The sequence below is a fragment of the Triticum dicoccoides genome, chromosome 3B (genome assembly GCF_002162155.2).
Source record: "Triticum dicoccoides isolate Atlit2015 ecotype Zavitan chromosome 3B, WEW_v2.0, whole genome shotgun sequence".
Taxonomy (NCBI): domain Eukaryota; kingdom Viridiplantae; phylum Streptophyta; class Magnoliopsida; order Poales; family Poaceae; genus Triticum; species Triticum dicoccoides.
Window position 1 is genome coordinate 460,223,224 of NC_041385.1, and position 11,031 is coordinate 460,234,254.

Here is an 11,031-nt window from a genome sequence, read left to right on the forward strand (position 1 = left end):
TTTCTTCTCTGCCTCAAAATTCTTCTTCAGCTTCTCTTGTTCAGAGACACTGAATTCAAATTTGGAGTTGGCCTTTTGAACTTCAAGTTCTTGAGCGGCCAGGCGGTTCTTCAGGTCAGTCATCTCTAACTCAAATTGACTTATGGTGGCCTGTATTTAATGCTGGGTTACAATCAGAAATCATGGTAAGATAACACTAAGTCCCAAGCACTTTGCAAGCAAAGATACTTGACACTTGGGGGCTAATGTGTACTGAAGAGTTTTAACTTATAATGCCGGCTCATAGAAATTAAGTCTCAAGCACTTTGCAAGCAAAGATGCTTGACACTTGGGGGCTAATGTGTATCACAAGTTTAAAGTATCATGTTACAACCGGGTTAAATATCTTCTTTCCAAAAGTGGATAAATCAGGGCTAAGCCATTTTTCTAAGTCTACAGCATATTCATTCATAAGCAATAGACTTGGGGGCTGATACAGTAAGTATGATTCGGAATAGTAGCATAAGTCGTACCTCAGATTTGTGCTATATTTGCTTCACCATGCCAATTTCCAGGTCATGGCTGCTATGTACTTGATTGAGATAGCCAGATACTATATCTCCAATACTCAACTGAGTATAGTCAGCAATATCTAGCTTGGCCTTTCGGTGTTCCAGAAGTTCCTCCTTGGCAGAGCACTTGGCAAGAACGGTGGGTCGCCCTGGCTCAACAAAGTGAGTCTTTAGAATCTCAATGTCCGGATCAACTGTCTTGATCGGGCTAGGAGCTTCCGGGTTATCAAAGCTGTTGAGAATGTCTTCAGCGGGTGGATCAAAGGTTTGTGCTGGAATGTCACAGGCTGGTTTAGGCGGCGGTTGATGGGTAGAACTATCGGGAGCAGTCGTGCCAAGCTCTGGTTCAGTCACGACCGGGTCTCGGGACGGCTTACTCTTTTTTGCCCTCTTGCTAGGCTTCACTTGCACGCTATGGACAAAGGCAGAAGGATAAGTACAAAAGAATGGATAAGATAAAGCATAAGGTAAACAAAAATAAGTTACCCGGGGGCAGTTTTGAAAGACGGCATGTTAGATTGCATAGACTCGCAGGAGGAAGGAGAGGTATCCTGATAATTGGAGTCAGATGAATTGAGAGGTTGGCGAAATAAACCCGCCAAAGGTAAAACAAAATGTAAATCGGAGATAACCTCAGTCCGACGCTTCCTGGTTACGTCAGGTAAGCCGAAGGAGAGTTCTACATCCTTGCTGTTCCGGGTCTGCCTCCGGCTTTCAAACTGTTGTTGCTTCAAAAGAAATTGAGGATCTTGATAAGATAGAAGATGTGAAAATCTTACTTTCCGGGTCAACCTTCGGATTTTTTACTTTGGCAAAGGCTCTGAGTCGGAGGAGATTATAGTTACCTCTTTGTCAATCGCTTGGCTGTTCCCCGTATCCTCCTGAAAGGATAGAATGTCAATAAAATGATGACAAAAGAGTCAGGAGAGTTAAGAATTACCTCTTCTTCATCAGAAGTGTCATCCAATTTGAGCAAATCCGAAGCGCTTGGTCTCTTCTTCCTTGAAGTTCCTGTTTTGGCGGCTTTCCTTTCAGCTCTCTTTGCCGCTCTCGCTTGTTTGGCCGCTTCATGATCATATTTGACCTTCCAGAAGTTGACATCGGCCTATGAAAAATGATAAGGGGTTATGAGTAAAAGCAAGATGTAATATAGTAAAGAGTATTCATTGAGGTTGGTGACTCACAGCAGGGGCCGGGTTCTTCTTGCAGAAGGGAAGTAAGCCAAAGGCATTACTAATCATTGTGCCCTCTTTCAACAATGATTGGATCATGGCTTCCACCACATCTTCTGGTAAGTCATCGGGGCTATGACGCAGTGGGTCATCTGTCTCGCCGGAGTAAGTGCACATTAAGCCGGGGCGGTGGCTTAACAGAAGCACTCGCCAAGTAATCCAGACTCGGACCAAGTCAATGTCGTCTAGGCCGTTTCCCAAAAGAGCTTTGATTTTTCTAATAGTGGGAGAAAGTGGTAGACGTTCAACAGTAGTCAGTTTATCCGGCAGCAGGTGGTTGGACTCAAGGCGCAGGGCACGGAAGCCGGGCAAAGGATTTTCTTCAGCCAGAGAAGTGTCTTGGCAGTAGAACCACGTCTGATTCCAATCCTTTGGGTGACTCAGCAGTTCCGCATAGGGAAAAAGGTAGTCTCTCCGCCGCTCAATCGAGATGCCACCAAATTCAAGACTGGACCCGTTGGCACGTTCATTCTGCCGGTTTAAATAGAACAGCTCTCTGAATAAAAGTATATTGAGCTCTTCTCCAAGGTACACCTCGCAGAAGACTTGGAAGTTGCAGATGTTTGACATGGAATTGGTCCCAATGTCTTGAGGTCTGAGGTCAAAGAAATGCAAAACATACCTGAAGAATTTTGAACCGGGTGGAGCGAAGCCCCGGTTCATGTGATTAGTAAACATGATTACCTCCCCTCTTTTGGGTTGAGGCTTCTCCTCCGACGGGTTAGGAGCACGAGAAGACATGACCTCCTTCGTCTTGGGCAGATGGCCGGATTTCACAAAATCAGACAAGATGCTCTCTGTAACAGTGGATTTAACCCAGTTGCAGGTCACGGGAGCTTTAGGACCCTTGGGTGCCATTACATAAATTGAAGCCTGTGACAAAATAAGAGGTTCCGGTTCAAATTTAACCCGGAGGAAGGCATGTTAAGTTTAATCAAGATGGCGGCTTAAGAAGGGGCCTAATGACATATGGCTGACTATATCTAGTTGCTTAAGCCGCTATGGGAATCAGTAACAGTTAAAAGACATTTTTTAAGATGCCAGGAGCTGGCAAGGTTGTCAAATAATGATGTCTATTTTAAGCCGGCAATGAGGGCCGCTAGAGTTAAATGGGCTTAACAGAAACAGGTTTTGCAGTTGGCGGATATTATTTTGGATCAAACACGTGCACAGAAAGAAAAAATTTCTAGACCTAAAACTACTAAAGATAAGTTCATCAGTGCTAAACAAGGCTTCTGTAAACAGAAAGGGATCTATTTGCAGTTGGAAATGGGTGCGAAATAACCACTGCAACTGTTCTACATTATGTGAAGATCAAAAGGGGGCATTGGAGGTAAAAAAACTATCGAGGGTTTGACTCAGGCTACTACGAACACCGACGAACTCAAAGAAGCCATTAATGCGGATCTGAGGAACAAGAAAGAGGAAACTTACAGATGCGGAGTTGCTGCGGAGGTCCGTCGCATTTTTCTGGTCAAGTCAGGTTGATGCAGCGGCCTGAGTTGGTGAGGACGAGGAGATCTGCGATGGCGGCATCGGCGGAACTCGAGCGGCAGAGAGACAGCGAGAGGAAGAAGATGAACAACTGAGGAAGTAAATGGAGATGACCTAGGTCAAGCCTATCTATAGGAAGGGCTGGCTGGGACAGTGCGAGAAACGAGGAGACTAAACATCATTATCCAGCGGCCCCGACGCCTCGGTTTTCGGAGCGGTCAGTAAAAGCAAAGATCCGTTCGAAGATATGGCGGAGTAAAAAATGAATTTAAGTAAGGATGACATTACGACGGGCTAACACGGATCCAGAATATGACGTCATGGCGAGTTAAAAAACCTTTGCACAGGCAGAAGGCTGAAGGTTTATTTTTAAGGTATTTTAAGATTGACATGAACCGGTTCAAATCAATCTGGGGCCTAATGTTGGGGATATAACTATTTGTGTAAGTCGCCCAGGAGGGGCCGGGTTACGCAAGGAAGACTCATCAGAAAGAATCCCAAGACCAAGCATGAAGATGGCGGTTCAATAAAGGGCCTAAAGCCCACCAGCGACTGGAGGCCCGTTGTAGTAAACTGCCACAATGGCATGACTTGTATTGTAAGGTAGATTTAACTAGTCACCAAGCCGGACACTGTTTATAAGACAGCCAGGACTCTGTAAGCCGAAGGGCGCCAACCCGTGTATATAAGGGGGCGACCCGCTGGCGGCTAAGGGGAAGAAACAACTCGTCGAGAACCGGGCATAGCGTATCTCGCTCCCTTGTCATCGAAACATCAAGCAATACCAACCCAACTAGACGTAGGCCTTACCTTCATCGTAAGGGGCCGAACTAGTATAAACCTCCCGTATCTCTTGTCCCAATTAACCCCTTCAATCTTCCTAGTTGCGATGGCTCCGCGATTAAGTCCTTTCACTAGGACATCTGACGTGACAATTCCACGACAATATACATTATCTCAGATATAAGAAAACATAACCCATTACGTTGTCTTCCTTGTACAACGTCAACTCTTTAGCATGTCATATTTTAATGAGTGCTCACAGTCATAAAAGATGTCCAAGATAATATATTTGTATGTGAGAACCTCTCTTTCTTTATTATTTCCTATTAATTACAACGATGACCAAAACTATGTTTGCCAACCCTCAACAACTTTTATTCATCATACTCTTTATATGTGAAGTCATTACTCTCCATAAGATCAATATGATCCCTTTATTCTTTTTATTATTTCTTTTTCTTTTTATTCCCTCAAGATCATAGCAAAACAACAAAGCCCTTGACTCAACACTAATCTTTATTATATATAGCTCACAGACTCGATTACAAAGAGGGATCATAAGGCAAAACTCAAAACTAAATCATACCAAAACTTAAATCCACTAGATCGAGATATTAATAAAATGATTGAACTAATTAAAACGGTAAAGATAGGAGTGTGATGGTGATATGATACCGGGGCACCTGCCCCAAGCTTGGAAGTTTCCAACTGGAGTGCCCATACCCATGTGATTATGTCTCTTTGTTGGTGATGAGGGTGGCGATGGATAGTCGCACATCGAGAGTACACTACGTGGGAAAAGCCTATACACAGAAACTTAGCAGCAGCGCGGCTCAAAAAGGAGCGCTGCTGCTAATTAGTAGTAGCGCGTGTGCGGGAAACTCGCTACTGATAAGTGTTTAGCAGTAGCGCGCTCGGTGTAAACCGTGCTGCTACAAATATCGACCGGCGGTGTCCACCTAACTCCATTTAGCAGTAGCGCGGTGGCGCGAACCGTGCTACTGCTACGGATGTAGTAGTAGCGCGCTTTTTCTGAGATCGCTGCTGCTAAATTTCAAGTTGGCACACTTTTTTGTCCCTATTAGCAGTAGCGCCGTCGCCCAAAGCGTGCTGCTGCTAATTCCTTCGCAGCAGCGCGTTTAGCTCCCGCGCTACTGCTAATCCGCACCAACCCACCACCTTTTCCCCACCCGTCCCTCCCCCTCCCCCTCCTCTCTTCCCTTTCCCCTACCTCGCCCACATGCTCCCACTCTCACTCTTCTTCTTCCTCAATACTTCTCCCCCATTACTCTCTCTCTTCTATCCACCTTTCTCTCTCTCTTCATTACTCCTACCTAACTACACCACCTCCATTAATGCATCTCCTTTCTCTTTTTCCTTTCCCCTCCACTAGTTGAAGTTGTCTCCTCCCAAATTAGGTAGCTAGGTAGATGTAGGATTTAGTTAAGTGTCCTATTTGCCCCCTAACTAGATCTATCTTTGTCAAGAAGAGCTTTGTGCACTTTTGATCTCCCTACAACATCATCTCCACCGTGTGCTCGATCTCGAGATAGAGGTGATGAAAATTTCATGCTTTTGCAAAATGGAAATATGTTTATGTGTGTGTGATATGTTTGTGGAAATTGTGTGTGTGGCATGACTTGACGCCAAATTGTGCTTTTGAGTTGCCTATGTTTTGCCAAAATGTTGATTTATTTCCGTTTCGGCGAATTCCGGGCAAACTCTATATCCATATATGTCCTATTTTTAGGGAAGGTCATGCTGAATTTTTGTTTGACTTTGATGCATGCATGCATTTTTATAATCAATTTGTTTATTATTACCGTGCAGAGTTGACGATGGTCAGTGGAACGTTGGTGGACAGGTGGTTGCGGTCGGCGGTGCAGGACATGAAAGAAAATAACCGGACAGAGGTTTTATGTCCGTGTCGAAAATGCAAAGGAATAGTTTGGCTCGACCCCCATGACGATGGTCGTTTTGAAGCGCACCTGCTCATGACTGCTTTCATGGATGGCTATACTCGGTGGATAATTGAAGATGAGCATGACGATGTTGAGGATGCCGACGGGGCAGGCAATGATGACACGGGGCAAGACAAAGAGATGACGATAATGGCGGCGGGGAAGAGGCCGGACATGGCGGCGGAGAAGGGGCCGGACATGGTGGAGGAGAAGGGGTCGGACATGGCGGCGGAGAGAATGACATAGACTCCACGCAGCAGAGTTCGTCCGTACTAAGTTCAATCGTGTGGGACCCTCATGTTCAAGCATTGCTTCGTAAGGAGACGAGTACTGAGAGAGCTGCTTCTAGAGAGGAGGCTAAGCTGGAGCAACTGGTGGTAGACTCGAACACTCCATTGTATGATGGTTGCAATCCTGAGGTGACCCGCTTGAGTTTCACGCTCCAACTCCTGAAGACGAATGCTAAAAACAAATGGACCGACACTAGCCTTGATGAGCATCTCAAGTACCTAAAGGATGTTCTTCCCGCGGGTAATCTATGTCCTACTAGTGTTGATGAGGCCAAGAAGATCATGTGCCCTCTTGATCTACCACACGTTAGATACCATGCATGCATCAACGATTGCATAATTTATCGGAAGGAGCACGCGGAAAAAACAAGTTGTCTGGTGTGCAATGCTTCTCGATACAAGAAGGCCGGGAAGAAATGTCCCCAGAAAGTTGTATGGTACTTACCAATCACTCCCCGTCTCCAGAGGTATTTTGTAGATCCCAAGGAAGCAAAGCTAATGCGCTGGCACACGAAGAGGAAGAAGCCCGACGATGGAGATGATCCGAAGCTGAGACACGTGAAGGATGGAAGCCAGTGGAGAGCGTTGAACAGCTTCTATCGGTATTTTGAATGTGATGCAAGGAACATCGTGCTCGGCGCGTGTACCGATGGCATGAATCCGTTTGGCAACCAGAACACCAACCATAGCACATGGCCCGTGTTTGTATGGATGTACAACCTCCCCCCTGGTTGTCCATGAAATCGAAGTACATTCACATGAGCATGCTTATTCAAGGGCCAAAACAACCAGGAAATAATATTAATTTGTATCTGGGGCTACTTCAAGAGGAGTTAGACATGTTAGGGAAAACACCGGCCAAGACATGGGATGCCAGCAAAGGTGAGTATTTCAACATGAGAGCCGCGCTGATCACGACAGTGCAGGACTATCTTGGTTACGGATATGTGGCAGGCCAGGTGTGCCATGGATATTGCGGATGCACGCGGTGCATGGATGATACGACGTCTCAGCAGCTAACGTCAAGGAAAGACCGCGGGTCTGGGAAAATCGTGTACATGGGGCATCGAAGATGGCTTGAACAGGACGACCCGTGGAGAAACCGTGGAGATCTATTCAATGGTCACGCTGAGCATCGAGGACCTCCACGTAAGCGGAGCGGTGCCGAAATTGATGAGCTGTTGAAAAACTGGAAGGAGTGCCCCGCGCCGAGAAAGACGATGAGAAAGGCGCCGGAGTCGCTGCTGAAGGTATGGAAGACGAGGTCTGTGTTCTGGGACTTGGAGTACTGGCACAAACTCGATACACCTCATTGCCTTGATCAAATGCATATCTGTAAGAATGTCCTTGAGAGCTTTCTCGCAACACTGATGAACATGCCGTATAAGACCAAGGATGGGCCGAAGCCAAGAAAAGACTTGCATGATTTGAAAATCAGGGAAGATCTGCACATGCCGCCCCGTAAAATGTCAGACGAGACAGAGACGGAGACAGAGGCACGGGAGAAGAACGGCAAGAAAATAAAGAAAGAGGATTTTTGCCCCCTTCTTGCTTCACCTTAAGTCAAGCTGAGATCAATCAATTCTTTAAGTGCCTTACGGGAGTCAAAGTTAGTTCCGGTTACTGTGGCAAGATAAGCAGATATCTAGACACGGACAAGAAAAGGTTCAGCGGGATGAAGTCTCATGACTGTCATGTGATGATGACGCAGATACTACCTATTGCCCTTAGAGGGATAATGGACAAGCACGTCCGTGACATGCTTATTGGTCTCTGCAACTTTTTCGACGTCATCTCTCGAAAGTCGATCAGTGTGAAGCAGCTCCGAAGGCTACAGGAAGAGATCATTGTGATACCGAATGAGCTTGAGATGTACTTCCCGCCCGCGTTCTTTGACGTGATGGTGGATCTGTGTGTCCATATTGTTCATGACATAATAGACCTGGGCCCATCATTCCTGCACAACATGATGCCGTTTGAGAGGATGAATGGGATCATCAAAGGATTCGTTCGTAACATGTCCCGTCCGGATGGAAGCATTGTCCAGGGCTATTTGGCACAAGAGTGCATCTCTTTCTGTGAGAATTTTCTATATGGCGCAGACCAGCCGCCTGGTGTTAGTGTTGGTTTGCCCGTTAACAAGCACGATGGGAGGCTCGAAGAAGATGGTCACTGCAACGGTCGTAGGTAACTGCACGTGGCATACTTAGATCGTTGCAGCGACTTTGACAGAGCAAACTTGGTAGTGCTTCAACACCTAGACGAGGTAGATCCTTTCATGGCACTGCACAAAGAAATTATCGCAAAGAAGTATCGTGACCGGGGGGTATGCAGGACGAACATCGAAGTTACTAGAGAGCACAACTCCACTTTCCTGCATTGGTTCAAAGAGCATATTATTGCTAATCCCCTGGAGGAGGGCTCTAATGACGGATTGCTCATATACGCCTTAGCACATGGCCCCTCGCCCAACCTCGTAACCTATCAGGCATATGATATCAACGGATACACGTTCTACACGGAGGCCAAAGATATGGACAGTGATGATCAGAACTCAGGGGTGACGATGGAATGGATGACCGGCAGTGACAACGGCGCAACTGAACGATTTTATGGAAGGGTCGAGGAGATCTGGGAGCTTGAATACTCTGGACTGCACAACACGACGATGTTCCGTGTCAGATGGGCAAAGAATGTCAAAAGAGGAAACCGGATTTTCACTACCATGAGTATACCCGACGGCAAGAGCGCTACCGTGAATGCTATCGCAAAAAACGAGCCATGGGTACACGCTAAGCATGTGACACAATGCTTCTTCATAACCGACCCATGCAATCCCAGACGTGTTGTCGTGAGGAGAGGCAAAAGGAACATCATTGGAATGGATGGAGTCGCCAATGAGGAAGACTATGATTAGTACGGCAACCCAATGAGGGAAGATGACGATGATGATGAAGTATACGTCAAAAGAAGAATCAATACTACATTACCTAAGAAAAATCGTACTCCATGGAAAAGGCAAAGTCACAATGAGGGGCTCAATTATTCTTCGACGAACAAGAAGGGAAAGAAGCTGACTCAAAAACGAAAACGTCAGCGCTGAGGAACCGTTTGCTATCGGTCAAATGATGTAATATATATATATATATATATATATATATATATATATATATATGTTCCTATTTTGTATACACACTTAGCCATTATTATGCATGGGTCCAATGATGTAATATATATGTTCCTATTTTGCATACATATTTAACCGTCAAATGATGCAATATATATCGCCCTCCCTTCATTGACTGCTCTCGGGAAACAAAAGTGGGAGAAAATAAAGGAAAAGGAAAAGGAAAACTGGCAGTAGTAGTAGCAGCGCATTTCGTATAAACCGCTACAGCTACTGAAGGTAGTAGTAGCGCATTTCGTACAAACCGCTACAGCTACTGAAGGTAGTAGTAGCGCATTTCATATAAACAGCTACAGCTACTGAAGGTAGTAGCAGCGCGTTTTGTCCATACGCGCTGCTGCTACATCCGCTTAACCCAAAATTCTCACTATCCCTGCTTCATCCCGCCTTTTCCCCCCAAATCCCCACTCTCTCTTCCCCTGTCACTCGCCCCCGACCCCGGCACCGGCGCTCGCCCCCGACCCCGACCCCGGTGCTCACCCCCGACCCGGCCCTCGGCCCCCGACCCCGGCGCCGGTGCTCGCCCCCGACCTGTCGCCCCTCGCCTCCCTCCTCTGCTTCCTCCCCTCCAAACTCGGTCTCGTCGGGCCTGCCTCCTTGCCCCTGCACCCTCTGTAAACCCCCCCTCTCTCTGGTAGGGTTCTTCGGTTAATTTACTTAGGTTTTAGTTAGGGCAGTCTATTAATTAGGTTATCTATTTAGTTATGAATTTAGCTAGGTTTCAAAATTAGTTGAATTTATATGCAAATTTGAACTGGACATGTGATATGTGGATATGTCATGTTTTGGACATGTCATGTTTGGAAAATGATCCGAGTAGCCTATGTTACACCGGAATGTTGATTCATTTCTGTTTCGGTGAATTTCAGGCGCTCGATATGTCCATTTTTTAGCAAAGGTCATGCCGAAATTTCCCGTGAATAGAGGCATGATTTGTGCTACATAGTTGGCATATCGAGCGCTGGCATATAGATTTATTTTTATGTCATTTCTCATGGAGAAGCGGATTATAAACTTAGAGATGACTTCTTTCGCATCCAAAGCGACATTGCAACGATCATCATGAAAGAAGTTGTCGATGAGAAGGGGATGTTCCACCACGGCCCTATATCGCGAGCTGACGTCCGAACTCGCATAGGCATGCAACGTCTAGACCTCACGCCGTTCAAGAAGCTAGGGTTCATCCTCGATGATATGGAAGGATGGAACTTCTAGTGATTTATGATGCCGATGATGATGATATGTGTCGGTTGAACTTGTATACTTTTTGTAGCGATGAAACTTTGTGATGTCCATGGTCCCTGCCGAACTTGCGTAACGCTACTTTGTTAGTTTGCGTACGATGACGTGCATACCTCTAGTTAATTAATTTGCGTACTGTATGTTGCATCTAGTTGCTAACCCTTTCTTTTTCAGTGTTGCTCTAGTATATTTTGTTGCATATATATGATTGTACATCCTCTTCATGAACATGCATCTCTAACAGGTACCTAGTTTCTTGATGGCGAGATGGAATTGCTATGTCGTGTACAA